Genomic DNA, 18,162 nt, shown 5'->3' on the forward strand with positions numbered 1-18,162 from the left:
TGTTTAAAAACATTTCTGGTAGAATCAGTAGAAATATTAGGAAATGTCATTTTAAAACTACTATTTATTAAAATATGTGAGTGTTTTGGAGGTCTGCGTAACTCAGTGAGTGAACCAGTATTTTTCAAATGAGTGAATGAACGATGCTACAGTCATGTGTGCCCCAAAGACCCAGGAAAAGGACCAGAGGACTTGAAGTCAGGGGACTCAAAAGTAAACTGATGTTTGGACTTCAGATTCTACCTTGCCCTTGCCCTTTGAGAAATGGTTACTTGTCAGTTTTTGATATAGATCAAAGAAAAAATCATAATTATCTGGAAAGGCTACAAAACATTGAGCCTCTTTCCAAGTATGTATCTTTGTAAAAATGGATACTTTTCACTGTTGTCACCAAACCAGCCTGAAACAGGCACCAGGAGAACATAGCTGTCTTTTAGGGAAGAAAGCATTTAAGAAATTTACAAAAATAAGAAACAATGCCTTTCATTAACTATCATATTGCTCTACAGTAGATTTATTGTTGCTGTTTTAAATAAAATACTTTAAAAACTAACCAAGTTTCAGTTTCTAGCAAAATGAATACTCTTAAATATAGCATTAGCCTTTGGAGACTTGTAGTAAAATTTAAGGGCTCTAAAGGAGTTTGACTACCAGTAGAGTGGCAATGTCTTTAAGATATGAGACCATCTTAATGTCATCTCATTCTGTGCTGCTCAGTTATCTCTTAAGATTGCTTTTGAGGTGGGATGGGAACTGAAATACTGTTGACCCTGTAAACTGAGCAGTGCAGAATACACTGCTTTAATAATTGATCTGACTTTTTAAGTAACTGTCTTTGAAACTCTTTAAGAGTAGAATTCCTATCTCACTTACGAAGAAGGCTATTCTAGGGAAGGGTGCTGAACTAGCAGAAAACCAAGTGTATAACTACTTAGAAACAGCACCAGAAGTTGACCTCTCTCCTCCATACATGTATGCACCTATACACATGTGAACACCCCCAATGCTACACTTGGGTGTTAGCCTTGGTACCAATTCTTTTGAAAGTAAAAATTGATGGTGTATTTGTATAGCTTCAGTACTTTGTATGATTATTAAGAACACTAAATGTTAAGTTAAGCCTCATGGAGTTCAGGAAAGATGAAGTCAGTTTTGTAAAATTGTGAGGAAAAATTTTTTTTGTTGCTTTTTGTTCTGTTTTAGATCCATGTAGTTAAAGTGTGTGTATAGCAGGATAGTAAAGGTTTTAATGTAAATTTATATCTCTAGGAAATGAGTTAGATTTGCACACAGGATACTTCAGATATCTTAATATCTCAGTTTTTATTTTGGAATGTAAAAGATTAGCACTGAGGAAAGAAATGTTTTGAAGGCAGTTGGTTTATCTCTGTGGTTCACTACATATAACTTTTTCTAATCAGTGAATCTACAAAGTAAAATTTTTAAATTCTTCATCAGTTCTTTGATGTGTAATGCTGTAACTTAATGTAAAGGTGAGCACAATTTTGTTTATAGGTATTTGTTTTTAAAGTACTTTACTGACTGTCAGGACTGGAAGGTCATTTAATCTAACCACCTAGTTGATGTTTGAACCTTCATGCTAAATCAAACAATAAAGAAAAATAGAGGAGTGTTAAAAAAGAAATGGGTGTGACCTAGAGACAGAACTTTATGTAGGATTAAACATTTAGCCTGAAAGCTTTTAAAGTCTAATTACATGGGGAGGGGCCCTGTGTTTTTATTTGCTGTTTACCTTTGATCTGTCAGCTATTTTTGGCAAAATGGGACAGGCTTTTTTGAGTGTTCATAGTTTCTTTATTTGATGTTCAGACACGGGTCTGAAGTTGCCTGGTAACTCTGAGTTTCTTTTTCTTTTAAATATCCCTAATGTTAACACTTGGCTTTTGTTCCTGGACTAATAGCAAGTTACTATATATCTGATTTCTTTGAATGTGTAAATAGCAAACTGAATTTTAGAAGTAGTTTTGCTGCTTTTGCATCTGTCAAACATGTTACAAATAAACCCCCAAATGAGATCAATCTGTATTTATAACAATTAATATGAACTTTGTGCCATTACTTAATATAAAAGTTTCAGTGAAATTGTACTTTTTAAGACTTAAATATATATACATGTATTTTATTTTCACATATATACATATAACCATTTGGTTTTCTATAAATTTGTTTTTAGTATATAAATTATTTTTATTCAAGAATCTATCATGGCAATATTATATCAGTAAATATAAGATTTACATCAAAGTTTTAAATAGTTACAAAGTAATGTTTCTGTGTTATAATTAATTTTTCCATCAAGAAGGTTCTTTTTGGTTTTTCACTAAAATAAAAATGTTATAATGAGCATAAATAGTACATGGACTGTATCTTTTCCCTTGTTTGTGACTGATTCCTTTAGGATAACTGTTAGACAATTTAAAGGATGCAGACATTTAATACTTTAACACTGCTAAATTTCTATTCAGAAAGTTACCCCAATTTATAGTCCATTCTTGTACACAAGTGTTCCTATTTATCTACTCCCTCTCCAGTACTGTTTGACCCAGTGTAGAAATCATCTTTGTAGTATTATGGGTAAATGGTTTACTTATATCTCTGGCTATAAGGTTAGTATTTTATGTTACTAATGTTTTTTGTATTATTGGATTATTAGTATTTCTTCATGGTACTCTTTCCTTCAGATTTTTGTTTTTTTTTTTTTAAATATTGAAGTATACTACTAAAATTTAAATTTTAACTAAGAACATGTGAAGGGTTGACATAAACAGTAGGGAGCAGTGTTAAGTTAGCACTGTGTTAAGTGTAAAAGTCTATGATAGAAGATTTTGAAGGGGAAGACTTTTTAAAAACACTCATTTCTGTGTTTTCACGCTCCAATGCGACCCCTGAGCCATCGCCACTGTTTGCTGAGTGTACGCAGAGATTTGGGCCGTCTGTGGGTACTAGTTGTTCTGGGGATGCCCTGGACCAAACAGATTGTGGTTTTCTTGGGCGTTTCCTCCAGAACTTCTCACATCTGTGCTGCCCTCAGGACCAAAGCAGCCACTTGTGCTTTTGGAAATGTCTTCTTTAGCCTCATCTCTCCCAGGTCTTAAAGGGAAAGCTTAGAAACATGAAATACGCGCTGGTTGTCACGCCGGGCCTGCTCTAACACGTGGCTTCTTTACGTCTGCTTTCTATGTGTGAGGAAGATGCAGCAATTCTTTCTGTTGTTCATACAATGAGCTAAGCGATGTTAGGAATATATGCTCTCTTCCAGTTGTTTGTCCTGGAATTTACCGGTAAGTGTAAGTCAATTGGCAGTCTGATCTGGAGATAGCTTTACCCACATGTAGCAAGACTGCAATGATTTGACAGATGGAATATACAGAATTTCCTTTAGTGTATATCAAAATACATTTTTGCCCCAAATGTCTAGAATCTGGTTTGTTCCAAGTTTTAAAATATTTTAGAGTTAAAAATCTTAACTCCTAAACAGCTCAATTATTGAAAAAGGTTAAGCCTTATTAGTTGCAATATTTTCTAGTTGTTGTTTTTTCCCTCTCCATTGTTTACATGACAGTGAATTATGCTCTTCTCATAATTACTAAATAGGCACCAAAGAAACAAGGTATGATTTTTTTTTTTTTTAGAAAACCTCGTAGGTTTTTTTGTTTTTGATTTCTTGCATTTTGCTGCAGATTCTTTCTTGAGAATTTTGTTTCCCTGAGAACCGATTGAACACAGGGCCTCGGGCATGGGAAGCAGTGCTCTTTCACTGAGCTGCATTTCTGAGCCCTCTCTTTATTGCCCATGCTGACTCAGGCTGGCTTTGAGGTTGCAGTCCTGCCTCAGCTGTCCCAGTAGCTGGGATCCAGGCCTGTGCCACTGGGGTTGAATCTAAGTAATATCTTCATAAAGAAGTAAGGGGATCAAATTAAAAAAAGCAGTGCCCCCCTCCCCGCAAGAGCCAAATGCTCTGCTGCTTTGTGTACTCATGTTGAGTTTCTGGATAGGGTTGTTGTATTCCAGGTAACATTGCACCCATAGATCCTAAAACGTCTGATGTCTCCAAGCAGGGAAAGGTAAAACACCAAGGATGAGTGGCAATGCTGTCTTCCTGGACACACAGCATCATGTAGTTACTGAACCCTGGTGAGCAGAGTAGGATTGGCCTGAGGTGCAACTCTCTACAGGATCATGTCGTGAGGAAACCCAGCGAGACTCTCAACCTTCCTAATGCTGTGATCCTTTAATACAGTTTCTCATGTTGTGGTAACCCCCAACCATAAAATCATTTTTGTTGTTACTTCATAACTGTATTTTGCTACTGTTATAAACCATAATGTAAATATCTGATATGCAGGAAATCTGATATATGATCCTCAGATTGAGAAAAGCTGCTCTAACCAAACTCTCCTCTGCTCAAATGCCAGGCTTCCACTATCCATCCATCCTTAGTAATTTATCACGATCCCTTGGAGCAAAGTGCACTTTATGTGCTGTGAAGGAGCAGAATTAGATATTTCCTTTGTTTTGTCACTCATTTTCAGATTCTCACCCTTAATCTATTACCATCATTTGTGGTGATTGTGGTGGCTCCTACAACGATATTGACCAAAATTTTCTTTGTTTTCTAGAATGAATTTTATTCAAACCTAGTTAGTTCTAACTTGTGTGTTTGCCATTTATATTTTTAAAGTTGCAGAATGAGTCAAACTCATCCCTAGAGTCCAGGAAAGTTTCTGAGCTAAATTAGTAACTCAAGTTCCATCATTACTTTCATTTGAACACCACTCATCAGCTTCCTCACATTCTGGAAAGAACACAGCTTCTGTAACAGAGTTCCTTTGTTTTCATGGAACCAAAATGTGCTTTATTTAGGCCAAACAATAAAAACAAACGACCTAACTACTTTCTAATGCATGGTGGCTCTAGAGGGAGGAAGCCATAGATATTTAGAGGCATAAGTGACTCATTGTGCTAGTGCCGTTTTTAGGAAGCCGGCCCTGCATGTTTGACTACATCGGCTACTTCAGTGTGTACTAAAGTGTGTGAAAGCACAAGAATGATGGGGGAGCTGCGGCCCAGTCAGGATGCACTGTGTACAGCCTCAGCAGCCAGCAGTTCACCCTTAGGTAGAGCAAAATCTGCCTCTTTTCTTATTAATTCTACCTATATGGCATTTCTGTTGAACATGCTGGTTATATTCCCAATGAAGTGAATTCCATTTAACCTTCAGGACAAGTGAAACCTAGTTTTCAAATGTAGCTTGCAAGTTTAATTTTCCCTTTTGAAAAACATTTTCCTTTAGTAATTTTCACTCCTACTTTTGAACACCTCCGTTATTGCTGATGGTTTCTTAGAGAAAGTCATGGTGGATGGAGATGTTGTATTTTTAGATGTAGAACAATGAAATAATTGTTGCTTTTGGCATGAAAGTCTTGGCAAAGTTCTTAGAGAGGGTGAGGACACTGACTCTGTTTGGAAACGTTGTTGCTCATTGCCAGCATGTGCATTTCTTCAACAAAGCTCTAACGCATTTTACTTATGTTTTTTCATTTCATTTGTATCCAATTTTTTAGGTCACTTTCATGAATTCAAAGGCAATTTACCAGTGACTTCTGGGTGCTGGGGTGATCCTCGTGTGTAATTGTGAGTATTGATTTAGTCATTGCTTTTCTCATTGTATAAAGAAGAAGTCACAGTTTGCAAACCAATTAACCCATATGCAATTTCTGGTTAGCTTGTAAACAGCTGTTTAGTAAATATTATTAGTTTTTCATAAGTGATTGTTTTGGGATGAAGAGCGTAGAAGAAAACGTCAGCTGCTGTAAAAGCTGTTGGTTGTGACTTCCTGTGCACATTGCAGCCCCATCCCCCTAAGCCCAAGTAATAAACTTGCTATTTTGGGAAATAGGGCCCCACTGTAGGAATGAGTTACCTTAACAATTCTCCTGTACGTATAGATGAGTGGTTTACCATGACGACATTGTACTTCTTCTGGTTATCTGGGCTTGAAAAGTGTCGTGTACCTATTCTCAGAGAAGAGTGAGGTAAGAGAGATCCCGAGGAGCAGTCAGTTCAGGGAGATTTCGTGCTTTGGTACAGACTCTGTGGTGAATATATAATGTACATCAAAACAGTTGTGTTCCCCTCTTTCTCTCATCCCCAAATATTTTTATAGTTTAAAACCGTGTTTTGGAGAAGGAAGAAATTTTTCTCAAGAGAGAAGGTAAATTTTAAGAAAAAAATTGAATACTTCCAAAGATTAATTGAAATGCTTTAATTGTTATATGTTTGTTATAGAGAAGTAGCAAGTTTTAAGAAAATGCTTAGTTTAGGGCATGGCCAGCGAGTCAAGCTTTGGTAAGTCTGCCTTATGCTGAAGGGCTATCGGAAGAGATTTGGCAGATGCCATGACCAAGTTGCTGTTTCTTTAGTTGCTGTGGAGCTAGTCACCACTTACACTGAGTGAGAGCTTCAGGGGTAGAAATCCTCACCTAGTCAGGCCGACTCACAGGGACAGTGGACGGGGCAGTGCTAGAGGCTCTGTGAACCTTATTACCTGCATGGTCACTGCATGGTCGGAAGCAGAAAGTTACACCTCACAGCCACGGGAGCGTCTAGGAGATAAGGAAGGTGGGATATTATTTTGCACATTCATAATGGACAGGCCACACCAAGGGTGTGTGAGGACTGATTAGAATCTATCTGCTCAGATCTGCCATTCTGCTCAGAGGAAAGCACTGTGAAGCAGATTGACTGTGGCTTTTGACAACATGTCTTATTCCAGAACTCTCTCTTCCTTTCTGTCTTTATCCCTTGTTAAGGAATAAAATGAGATATTTTTTCAAAGTAAGCATTGGGCAAAATGATCTTGTTCTGTATGCAGTATGTCACTTTAAATTTTTTTATTTTTAATGAAAAAATATGTAATTCTTTCTATCAAATTTTATCAGGATAATGAATGATTAAATAAATAAAGCAAATAACAACAAAATTCAAAGATTCAGTAGGTACTTAGCTTTTCTAATCTACCGAGACAACTCCTGCAGTTTGAAATGAATTCCTACATAGAAAATACTACCTCCTCATGGTCTTAATAACAGTAAACTTTCCCTAAGACCACCAAGTATTTTCTTGTCAGGTGCAAACACACACACACACACACACACACACACACACACACACACCCGGGGGGAATGAGAGAGGGAATTTTCTTTCTCTTGTTTTTGTCATTCTCTCTGACCTCAGTTCCTTGCTGCAGGTCAGATTCGGGGGAGCAGTGACCCAACTCCCTCTCCCCACTCATTTCTCCACTTTTCTAGAGTGTTGGGGCCTTCTTGGAATTTTTCTACACTTCTGTTTATTGCTACTCCATGCTTTACTGGAATTTTTTGAATTAATTGATTGGGGGTGTAAGGAATCATTAATTCATATCTTTGTGGCTTTTTTTCTTTATGAAAAGAAATCTGTGGCAAACAGCATAGCCCAGACCAGGGCTCCCTCAGGGAGAACATCTGTGAATTTAAGGGAAGTAGGTCTAAGTGCATTATCTTTAAAAAATATTATTCAGTCTAATCTTGACATAGAGCAGGTAAATAAAAAAGATGAGCTGTGAAAATCCACAAATAGGCCTTGAATGCCATTTTCCATGACAACGGGAGCTGCCCCACGAAAGCATTAATGCTGGGAATGTAAGGAATTTAGAATTGTGCCTTCTCAGTTTTAGAGTTGTGTGCTCATGTTAATTAGAGATACACTGACATTTGAAGTCTCTACATTAATGCACAGACCTACTATACATTTGTGCACCAAGGCCAGAAATCTACTTTAATTGAAAGGAGCTGCTAATCTGACTGCACATCCATTACATCACAAGCTTTTAAGTTTTATATACTGATGTCCATGCACTCTTTCTCTTTATATGCTGTCTGCTGTCTTTCTAATTCATCCCCGAAAGGCCAGCCTGCTCTATTTTTACTTCAGACCGGTGTTTTGTAGTAATATCAATGGGATTTTTAGAAAAAAAAAAAACCCTGTGATTAATAGTGTTTCTTTTCTCTGACTTCCTAAACTTTTGGTTTATAAACCTTTAGAATGGCCTGCGCTGAAGTCAGGTAGGATTTAGGTTTATGGAGTGCTCTGTAGCCTGTGTGGAAGCTAGCACCGTGCTCCTCATCAGACCCACTCTGCGGCTGTAGAGAAAAAGCCCAGATCTGCAGATCCTGAACAGATGAGCGGCTCAGAGAGATCCTGGGTTTTCTGGTAGAGCTGCTGTTCGCCGTCTCCATGCCTTGCCTTGCCCTTTCATTTCTGGCTTGTATCTCAATGCCTTCTTGAAGTCAGACTTTAGAGATTTGCTTTGTCTGGCTTCCATGTAAAGTGAGACCTTATGAGCTTGTATTTCTTTAGATCTGTTTGTCAAGGTTTTGAACCTAATTTTTTGTTGTTTAATGAAACTCTCTCACTTGCTTTTTGGAGCAATCCGTGAGTATCACAGAGACCAGTTAGAATGTTTCTTTTTGTAGCACTAGAACACACTGCTCCAAAGGGTTTTCAAGATTCAGGACTTGGTCCATTAACTTATTCTATGAGCACACTCAGATCTGAGACCTAGGACCATTAAAACGAACTCAGAACTGCTACTGTCATTATGGTCTCTTTTCCCTCCTTACGACTTCTCTCCCTCTGCAGCACTCCTCCGGTCTTTCCTCTTTCATGTTGCTTGCTGCACATTGTGCCATCACAGCTCACTTGGTAATTTCAAGTTAATTGCTCAATTATCAATGATAGTCACAGAGGACTCGAAACACGCACAGTGGAAGATCTTTAAAATTTCAAAATAAGTTGGTGTGTCATAATCTTAAATGTGAGGCATGCCAATATATGCAGACATAAAACACACAGCCTAAGCTTATCGTTTAAGAGGAGGCCAAAAACTCACTCTTAAAATCAGTGCTTTTGTCTGGCACCAAAGTGTTTCATCTTTGCTGATTTCAAACAACATGTCTAAATTTGATCTTGGTTTACTTTTCAGCGCCAACAATTTGGGTGGTTTATGGAATAAAAGGGAAGTAAGCTGCACAGATTTCTGTCTGAGTGTTGTAGAAGCTCACATCCACAAATTCCCTGTAAAGTGGACTTGATGCAAGGTGGGCCTACCTTGGTGCCACGCAGGAAGCTTATGAAGGGTGTGGAATAATGTATTGGTGGTCATGCCCCATGTGGGGAAGCCGTAATCAAAGGACAGAGGGACAGTGACATGTGTGTTCATTATCTTTTTGTGATGAAAACATGTCTCCAAGAACAGTGACTTTGAGTACTCATTGACTGCTGCCTAGCAACACCCTGATGCCTCCAAGATAACTCATGCATCACAACAGGATTATTGTAATGCTTTTGACAACTAAGCAAAGTAATATTACGTTTTTGTTTCAGCATTCATAAGGTTTTCTCTAAACTAATAGTGCAGCAAAAGCTCCAATTTTAGATGCTGTAATGGTCCTTTCATGTTTTTATAGGACTGTGGAAAGGCTTCATTTATGGGCTGCATTTGAAGGTGTGGTGGAACCACACAAGGGTCGATGCTGACATGGTCAGTACCCACTGGAGAAAGGAAACAGTTGGGCCTGGAGATAACCACTCCAAGTTGCCTTCTGAGCTTGTTTTAACCAAAAGAGAGACTCAATCATTTCCCTATATTCTTACATTGCACTAATTCTCAACGAAAGGACCAAATGCATATAGAGAAGGGTAAATACAGTTATTGCCTCAGCTGGGTAGTGCTCTCAACTGTAAGGTGAGGGAATGTAAGCAAACACACTACTGCACAGCTAAGGACAGGGCATATACTCTGCCCATTATTTAGTGAAAATAAGTCATTGATTACCACAAGTAACTATCCAGTTTAGGAAGGAAATCTATTTTGTTGCATACTTCTGCATTACTTTGAATAGTTTTATACTAAACATATTGACACGTTATTTTGGAATTTTGGTATGAAGATAACCATTTCACCTTTTTTTTTTTGCCAGGAATGTGAGTTAGATATTGCCAGTAAGGAGAAAAATGATGTGTATTTTCTTTCTCTTTCAGTGTATTACTTACATATTTCTTACTGAGAGTTTTCAAAAACATGAGTTAAATATAGTGAAAGATGCATTTCTAAGCCTCACTTTGCACAGATGACTGGCAAAAAGACTTATCTTTAATGTTTATCAATCAAAAGGTTGATTCCCATGATGTATGTTTGTTGATATTATTATTTGCTGAACAATAAGACTTTAGCACAGAACTTAGAAGAGAAGGGAGGTGTTTCCACCAAGAGCTGAAAGCTTGAGCTGTTCCTTGAGAGTTTCCCGGGGTGGAGTTTTCCCTGGACAGAGATGCTGCTTTCTGCCTTCAGCTCAGTTTCCTATGGACAGAAATGAGTGGACCCACCAGCAGCATTAGGCTTTCCACTTCATCTCTTCTCCGACTCTTCTATGGCTTTGGAAGGCACAAGCACAGCACAAGGCGTGTTTGCCAGTTAATTGTTACTTTTCCCTGTTTGAGACGGGCATTACAAACAATTAAGCAGCAGCATTAATGAAATCCAGTCTACGCCCTTGTAGCTACCTGGACTGAACAGAATACATTTTTTTTCTAGCTGGGGTAGGCTGTTAAGAAGCCCATGGCTTGGTTTTTAGCGACTTCTACTAATGTTCGAGTTTCATGAAACTAGCTAATGAAGAAATTTAGATGTAATATTCCTCATGGGAATACTATTTTCTTCTATTATGTATATCACTACATCACAAGTTAGAATGGGTGACTGATAAAATATGTACTTAAGTTCATATCCACTGAAGGTTGACAGCTTTAAGGGAAGGGAATATTCTGGAATTTCTCTTAGTAATGATATGAACCCATTGACTGTGTTGATTCTATGACTAAGTGGATTTTTACATGAACCTACTACAGTTGTAGGGCAGACAGCTTGAGAAACATCTGGGGACACTGAGAAATCTAAGCATGATATAGGACAGACAAGACAATTATTAAAGAACCCAAAGCCTTTGAGAAGGAGCTACAGCTGAAGAACAGAGACACAGAGATGTGTGGACACGAGACAGCTCAACTAGGAGGCTTTCTGTAGATCACAAAATGGATTTTGGGATTGTTTCCCAAGATTTAGAAATACTTGTTGGGATTTGGCAACAGCTATTTAAAAGGACTTCTACATTTTCTCCTGATTTATTGCAAATGTATTTATTTTAATTCAATGGTTTTAAAAGTACAACTTAAGACATTCTAGGATGTGTAGATTCTGTAAAGAAGCTAATGAGAATAATTTTACTTTTTCTGCATATAAATGTATGTGAAAATAATCACCCCCATAGCACATGTTAACATTATGTGGGAGAACTGGAAAGTTCACTCACCAGGTCAGCATTCCCCAGATAGTTGCACCCCATGCATATTTCAGGGCTTTTAAGTCCCCAAGATAGGGAGCCACTCTAGACAGCCATCAAGAGATGAAGGATAAAGAAGATATGGTACATATATGAAACAGAGTACTAGTCAGCCATAAAGAACAAAATGATGTCACTTGTAGGAAAATGCATGAAACTAGAGATTGTCATATTAGCTGAAATAAGTGAAGCATAGAAAGACAAATAGGATATGTTTCCCCTCTTAGTTCTCATCTTTTTTAAAGCATAGATTATGCATATGAGGGAAGTATGCCATATTTAATTTTGTGTGTTGGAACGCATGTGGAGCCAATCTTCTAAGGCAAGTTACAGTGTGGTGGGTCTGCCTTCTGCTTCCTAGCTTTCCTCCCTCCCTTTGCTTTCTTCTTCTCCCTGTCCCTTCTTTGTTTCACTGGTGACTGCTTTGCTAATTTAGTCTGTACCGTGTGGTAAGTTGAAGATGACAGTTGGCACTTGACCCTGAAGTCCTGTGCAGTATCACTGTTCTGATGGGGGCTACAGAGTCCTGATTGTTCTTTGTTTTGTTTTGTTTAATTTAAAACAATGAACTAAGGTCTCTCTAGTCCATTCTGTGCAATCTAAGGAAGTGGAGGAGTTGTTGGGATTAGTTTTATTATTGCAAGGAGAGGCAAATAGGATATTTGGAAAGAAATTGTAATCTTTATTGTCTCAGAGTCTTTCTAAGCCAGAATTAAGGTTTGTCAAATTTTAAGGTTTATTGAACGTTTTCTTAGTACAGAATAGGGGAGCAAGCACCTCTTTAAAAAGACTTTAGAAGGTCCCCAACAGTGAGCTTTCTGGCTATCACTGTGTACTTACCAGAAACATTCCCAGCTTTGTCTCTTGGGTGTTTGCTCTTTGGAGGATAAGTTAGACTTAGTTCTTGACACTGCTATTTTTCTTTCTTTCTTTCTTTCTTTCTTTCTTTCTTTCTTTCTTTCTTTCTTTCTTTCTTTCTTTCCTCCTCCCCCTCCTCCTATTCCTTCTTTTTTACTTTTTACTTTTTTTCTTGGTTTTTCAAGACAGGATTTCTCTGTAGCTTTGGAGCCTGTCCTGAAACTAGCTCTTGTAGACCAGGCTGGTCTCAAATTCACAGAGATCTGTCTGTCCCTGCCTCCCGAGTGCTGGCATTAAAGGCGTGCGCTACTACCGCCTTGAAGACACTGCTATTTCTTAAGAACAACTAATTCCACTTAAATATAATGGGGTACATATTCTATAGTACCAGAAAGGTTAAGTTCATATGTCATTTCAGAAGTAATATTTAGGTAATGGAAGCCGGATTTATCAGGAAGAAGGCTGTGGCTTGGCTAATGCATGTATGCTGATCAAAAGGCAAGGCACACAACAATCTGAAATTCTTCAAGAGGATTTTCTTTGTGATAGCACTTACCAACAGTACTCTGACATTTCCCATGGCAGGAGAGGAATGACTGAGCCCAGGTAGCCAAGGACTTGCAGCCATGGCTGTTACTAAGCACTTGTGTGGGCTAGCATTCAGCGATCTTGTGAGATGGTCACTTCCCCAGTGTTTTTTTTTTTTAAATGCTAGATGGTTTCCTTTTCTTTTTCTCTCCACTCTCCATGATAGCATTGAAAATGCTAGGAATGTGTCATGTATAATGTCTATTTCCTTCTCCAGATTAAAAGTTTTATCAGGACCAGGCAGGGGTAGTGCAAGTCTTTAATCTCATTGCTGTGGAGCCAGAGGCAGGTGTATTTTTATGAGTCTGAGGCCAGCCTGGTCTGTAGAGCTAGTTTCAGGTCAGCTAGGACTACTCAGAGAAAGTTTTGTCTCAACAAAAGATCGATCACATCTTTTTCCATCCCATTGTAACTCAGCTGTCTTATCCTAATAGTTTTCTCTAGAAACACAGATGTCACACCCTGGACTTTCAGAGTGCTCTTCCTCATCCACGGAAAGAACTTTTCTCATCTTTATTCTCTGAGATTCACCCAGATTTTCAGTCTTTGTGCTGCTGATTTGAGTTTTGGTCATAGGCAGTGTGATTGTTGTATGCCCAGTTGAGTTTTCTCCTGGAGAGATGAGACACTGTGGGGGAGTGGGGCCTTAACTTATGTAGCTCTTAGCGTGCAAGTGCTTGTTTTGATCCTCTAACAGTGATTTCATTTATGATGTTTGGCTTTTTTTCTTTGCTATTAGTACATACATTGGCCAAGAAATCTTCTGTCTGAATTTTTTTTGCTTTTGCAAAATGCTATTGATCATTTTTTATTTCTGTTGCCACTTTCAAAAATGGTCTTATGGTTTCTTTTCGTTATGCTTCCTAATCAAGGAGGAAGTGAATATGAGAGAGTGAATGTAAGATTTGCCTCATGCCATAGACCCATGTGTAAATCTTTCAGTCTGCTTACAGTGTTCTATATAAACTGCCAAGATAGTACAAAGAACGGATTTCTGTGGTATCAAGCAATATTCACCTTTACGCGGGCCAAATTATGATCTGGATGCTTTGACTATATGATCAACTATCAAAGAACATCAAAAGTCAGCTTCCTGGGGCCAGTGGGATGGCTCAGCAGGTAAGGGTGTTGCCACCAAGACTAAGGACTTGCGCTCAATCCATGGAACTCACACACTGGAGGGAAAGAACTGGCTCCCAGAAGTTGTCCTTTGACCTCCACATGCAGTCTATGGCATAAACAAACCCCTCCAAATAAATAAAATGTGTACTTCTAATGCCCCTTTTCTAAAAGAAATTATTTGAAGCAGCCTCTTTGCCAGTTTCCTCGAAGTTAGAAACATAGTAAGGATTGATCTGGCCCCATTACACATTTCATACATGTAACCAGTGGTCAGCCCATGTCCAACTTAATCCCTGAAACCAACTTCTATGTGTGATTAGCTCTTTTCCCAGTTAAGGAAAATCACAAATGTTTTCATCTCATAAGAGTGTTTAGTACCTGCTGGAAACGAATCGGCTCCACAACCATACACTGCATGCTGAGTATACTCAGCCCACCATTGATGCTACACTGGAAATAAATGCAAATGTGTACATAGGTTCTTGGGCTGAGAACTGTGCAATGCGTTTACTCCCTGCCATGTTCTAAGTATCTAACCAAGACAACATATACTCCAAAGAAGGTAGTAATAAATACCAACTAAGCTATAATGCTTGTGGTTGTTTCAGAGATGTTATAGTTTCCATACAGAATATATTAAGTACCTTGCAGAGAGAAATGCAGCATTCTAGAGTCTAGCTTTAAAAGATACACATATTAGAAAAAGGACATTAGAGGTTGGAGAGATGGCTAATCTGTTAAAGGCTAGGCTCACAACCAAAAATCTAAGAAGAAGAATATTAGAAGCACACATCTACTTATTTATTTATTTATGCCTATTTATGGGTGCATATATATTACCTGCTGAGCCATGGCACTTGTCCCAAGAAATCAACTTTTGGTACTCTTTGACAATTGAGTACAAATTTGCAAATGGAATAGGTATGAAGAAAGGCGTGTCCTCCTAGTGTGGGGACCAACATAGGATAGGTAACAGCAGGGAGGAAGCCAGGTGCACCGTGAGAAGTTCAGTTTCATGGGGTACAGCTTATGGTTGTGGAATGTAGGTATGATCATATGATTGTGGAATGCCATGTCACACCAAGTAGATCACAGGGTCTATCACAACCGGAATTCAGAGGCATGGTGAGAGTTTACCTCTGAAAACCCAACTCTGGCAGCAGTTAGCAGGGTTGGTAGAGGGGGCTAAGATTTGAGTAAGGGAAACTGCTTGTGAGCGACACTGTACATCATCCAGTAAGAGGTAAAGGTGCTTAGGCAAAGGCTTAGTAAGACTGGCAGGAGGCTCCAGGGGCAAATGACCCTTGTTGCCTTCACTCTGTTTCTTATGCTCATTACAGCATGGGATTTATAAAAGACAAGTAGAAAGGACCTACTAAAATACATCTTGCCAATGTGTACACTCTTTTTCATCTCATTGATTAAATCTTCACTTAAAATTGTGCATTTTTTCTTCCCTTTCCACAGAATACTAGGAAAATACATTTTTTTAAAGGAACAAAAGTAGGTTTAAGGATAAAATTACCTTGAAAATTTAGAGGCACGAGAATGAATACATAACATGGAAATGCATCTAACAAGAACACAGACAGATATGAGCTCTAGGAGCTCAAGGACAAAGGCAGGGACTTGTTGATTTTAGAGGCTTTATTGTGAAGCCAGGCAGGTGTGAACATGAACAAAGTGAAGATCTTTGAGATTGGGGCAGGCTTTTTAGGTGGCTTTCTCAGGAGCGTTACTGCACGGCCTCTGTAAAGAGTGATCATCTCGGGTCTTGATGATAGTGGCTCTCTGGTCAGTTGTCACAACAGGTATGGTTACATCAGATAATTACACTTGTAAAACATGTTCTATTTTACTTGTTCTGTTGAAGGCAAGAAGGGCAGAGCTGAGAAGTACATCCAATGTGAGAAAGCTCCTACTGAAGTGAAACTTAGAAAATAGATGTTTCATGAAATTACATCTAACCTCACAACTTCCTGAGGATCTTGGCTATTTTGTTACATTATCATCCAGAAAGACATTAGCCTCCATCTATCCATCTATCCATCCAACTGTACAGATACCATCCATTCACTCATTCATCCATCCATAATCCTTTTGTCCACTCATTTATCTAATCATTTACCTTACATGTCCATCCACCTATTTATCCATCCATCCTTCAACCTTCTATTCACTCATGTATCTGTTCATTTATCCACCTGTTGATCCACATGTCCTTCTGTCCATCCATCCTTCTATCCATTCATCTACCCATCCAACCATCTGTTCATCCACCATTCAATTATCTATCTATCCATTTGTCTGTTTACCCATGATTCATTATCTGTCCATTCATCATCTATCCATATATTCATTTGCCAATCCATCCATCCATCCATCCATCCATCCATCCAGCCAGCCAGCCAGCCAATTTACTCATGAATTTGAATTTTTCTCCATGAGAGTTAAAAAAAGATTTATTTTATTTATGTGTATGTGTGCTTTGACTGCCTTTAAGTATGTATACCACATGTGTGCCTGATAACTGAGGAGTCCAGAAGAGGGTATTGGATTTCCTGGTTCTGGAGTTATAGGCAGTTGCAAGCTGCCATGTAGGTGCTGGGAACTAAGCCTAGGTCCTATGCTAGGGCAGCGAAAGTACTTAACTCTTAAGCTGTCTCTCAAGCCCTTTATAAGAATTTAAATTCAAGAATCTTTCACATGAGGCAAAATTTAAAAGAGAAAAAGAACAGATTTCAAATAGACCGGAAATTTACAATCTGTGAGAAGAGATGAAATACACATCTGAAAATGCAAAGGAAACTGACAGAATATCAAGCTCTTCCTCCCTGGGAAGCTGTTCATTGCTCTGGACACAGTGAATGCTCTTTCATAGCCTCTGTGTGACTGAAAAACCAGTTTTACTTGTTCTTAGGACTAATGAACATGAATATCAGATATATACATCTCTCTCTCTGTGTACACAATACCAAAGTATTTTTCACATGAATTGCATGAGCTCTATATCCCACATATATGGTCTATCAGTTAAGCTTTTTGTGTGCTAAAAATCTTAAAAATTTGAATATCGTATGAGAAAGTTAACATTTATTAATATTTCACATCTTAGCTTCTTATACCTTTGTACTTTAAGAATAAACAAAACAATGAATATAACTTTTAAAATTCCTCTGTGGATCAAGGTGTACTTAGGTGTTCCATGTGCATCTCCCCCTCTCCACTTCACTGAGTGACAGCTGCCACTAGCATAGTATCAGGGCACAATGCACTCAAGGTTTTTTTTTTCTCGGTATTAGCTCACAACTCTCAGCCTCACTGACTGTAGGAAGACCCGTGAAAGTGTTGTAACAGTTTTGAAGTAAGACCTGTGGGATTCCTGACACTCTGGGCTGTGCTTCAGCTAGCAGCAATGTTAGATAAAGCATAGAATGCCACCTGTGCATGCTGGTTTTGATAGCTTTATTGAACTGTAATTGATATACAATAAATTGTATGAATTGAAGCTCTTCACTAGGTAAACTGAGGTGGGACACAGGAATGAAGCCATTTCCACAGCAAGGTAACATTTCATTATTACCGGTATGTCTTCACCCTTGCTCCTTTGCCTGACCCAGGCCGTCACTATTATGCTATCATGGTGCAGTCTGCACTTTATAGAACTTTGCATTAGTGGAATCATGCAGTATATGTTCTGTTTTCTAGAGTTTCTTTCACTAGATGGATTTGTTTTGAGATTCAGTCATGTGCATACCAATATCTTATTTTTAAAATTGTGGAATAGTTCTTATTTTATCAATATGCCTTTGATTGTCCATTTATTTTTTTTCTGTTTTTCTGAGTTTGTTTGTGAACTTATTTATTATAAGTGAGGCTGCTGTTAACATCCATTTTTGTGTGTTCCTGTGCTGTTCTGTCTCCTGGATAAGCAGATGAGAGGAAATGGGGTGTTTAGAGGACAAATGTATGCTTGACTTTGCAAGGCTGCTGAACTTTCACAAAGTACAACTTTACATTCCTTATGTCCCTGCCACAGTGAGTGAGCAGCTCAGGCACTCCATATTCCTAACAACGGTTGCTACTTTTAGCCTTCACCTTTACCTATTCTCATGACTTGTTCTAGCATTTTCTG

General features: G+C 38.4%; 1 protein-coding gene across 11 annotated transcripts in view; it reads left to right on the forward strand.

Annotated features, from left to right (window-relative positions):
• Sox6 (SRY-box transcription factor 6) overlaps positions 1–18,162 on the forward strand; it is a 550,414-nt gene that overhangs the window by 89,869 nt on the left and 442,383 nt on the right. For 10 of the 11 annotated variants that reach the window (XM_050143185.1, XM_050143186.1, XM_050143179.1 and 7 more), the window contains exon 2: positions 5,586–5,655. The exons of the other annotated variant lie outside the window; for it this stretch is intronic. The gene's annotated coding sequence lies outside the window, so the exon portion shown is untranslated. The remainder of the gene's footprint in view (positions 1–5,585; positions 5,656–18,162) is intronic. 11 annotated transcript variants of the gene reach the window in all.

Source organism: Alexandromys fortis, unplaced genomic scaffold (genome assembly GCF_014885135.2).
Source record: "Alexandromys fortis isolate MF-2015 unplaced genomic scaffold, M_Fortis_MF-2015_v1.1 scaffold_45, whole genome shotgun sequence".
Taxonomy (NCBI): Eukaryota; Metazoa; Chordata; class Mammalia; order Rodentia; family Cricetidae; genus Alexandromys; species Alexandromys fortis.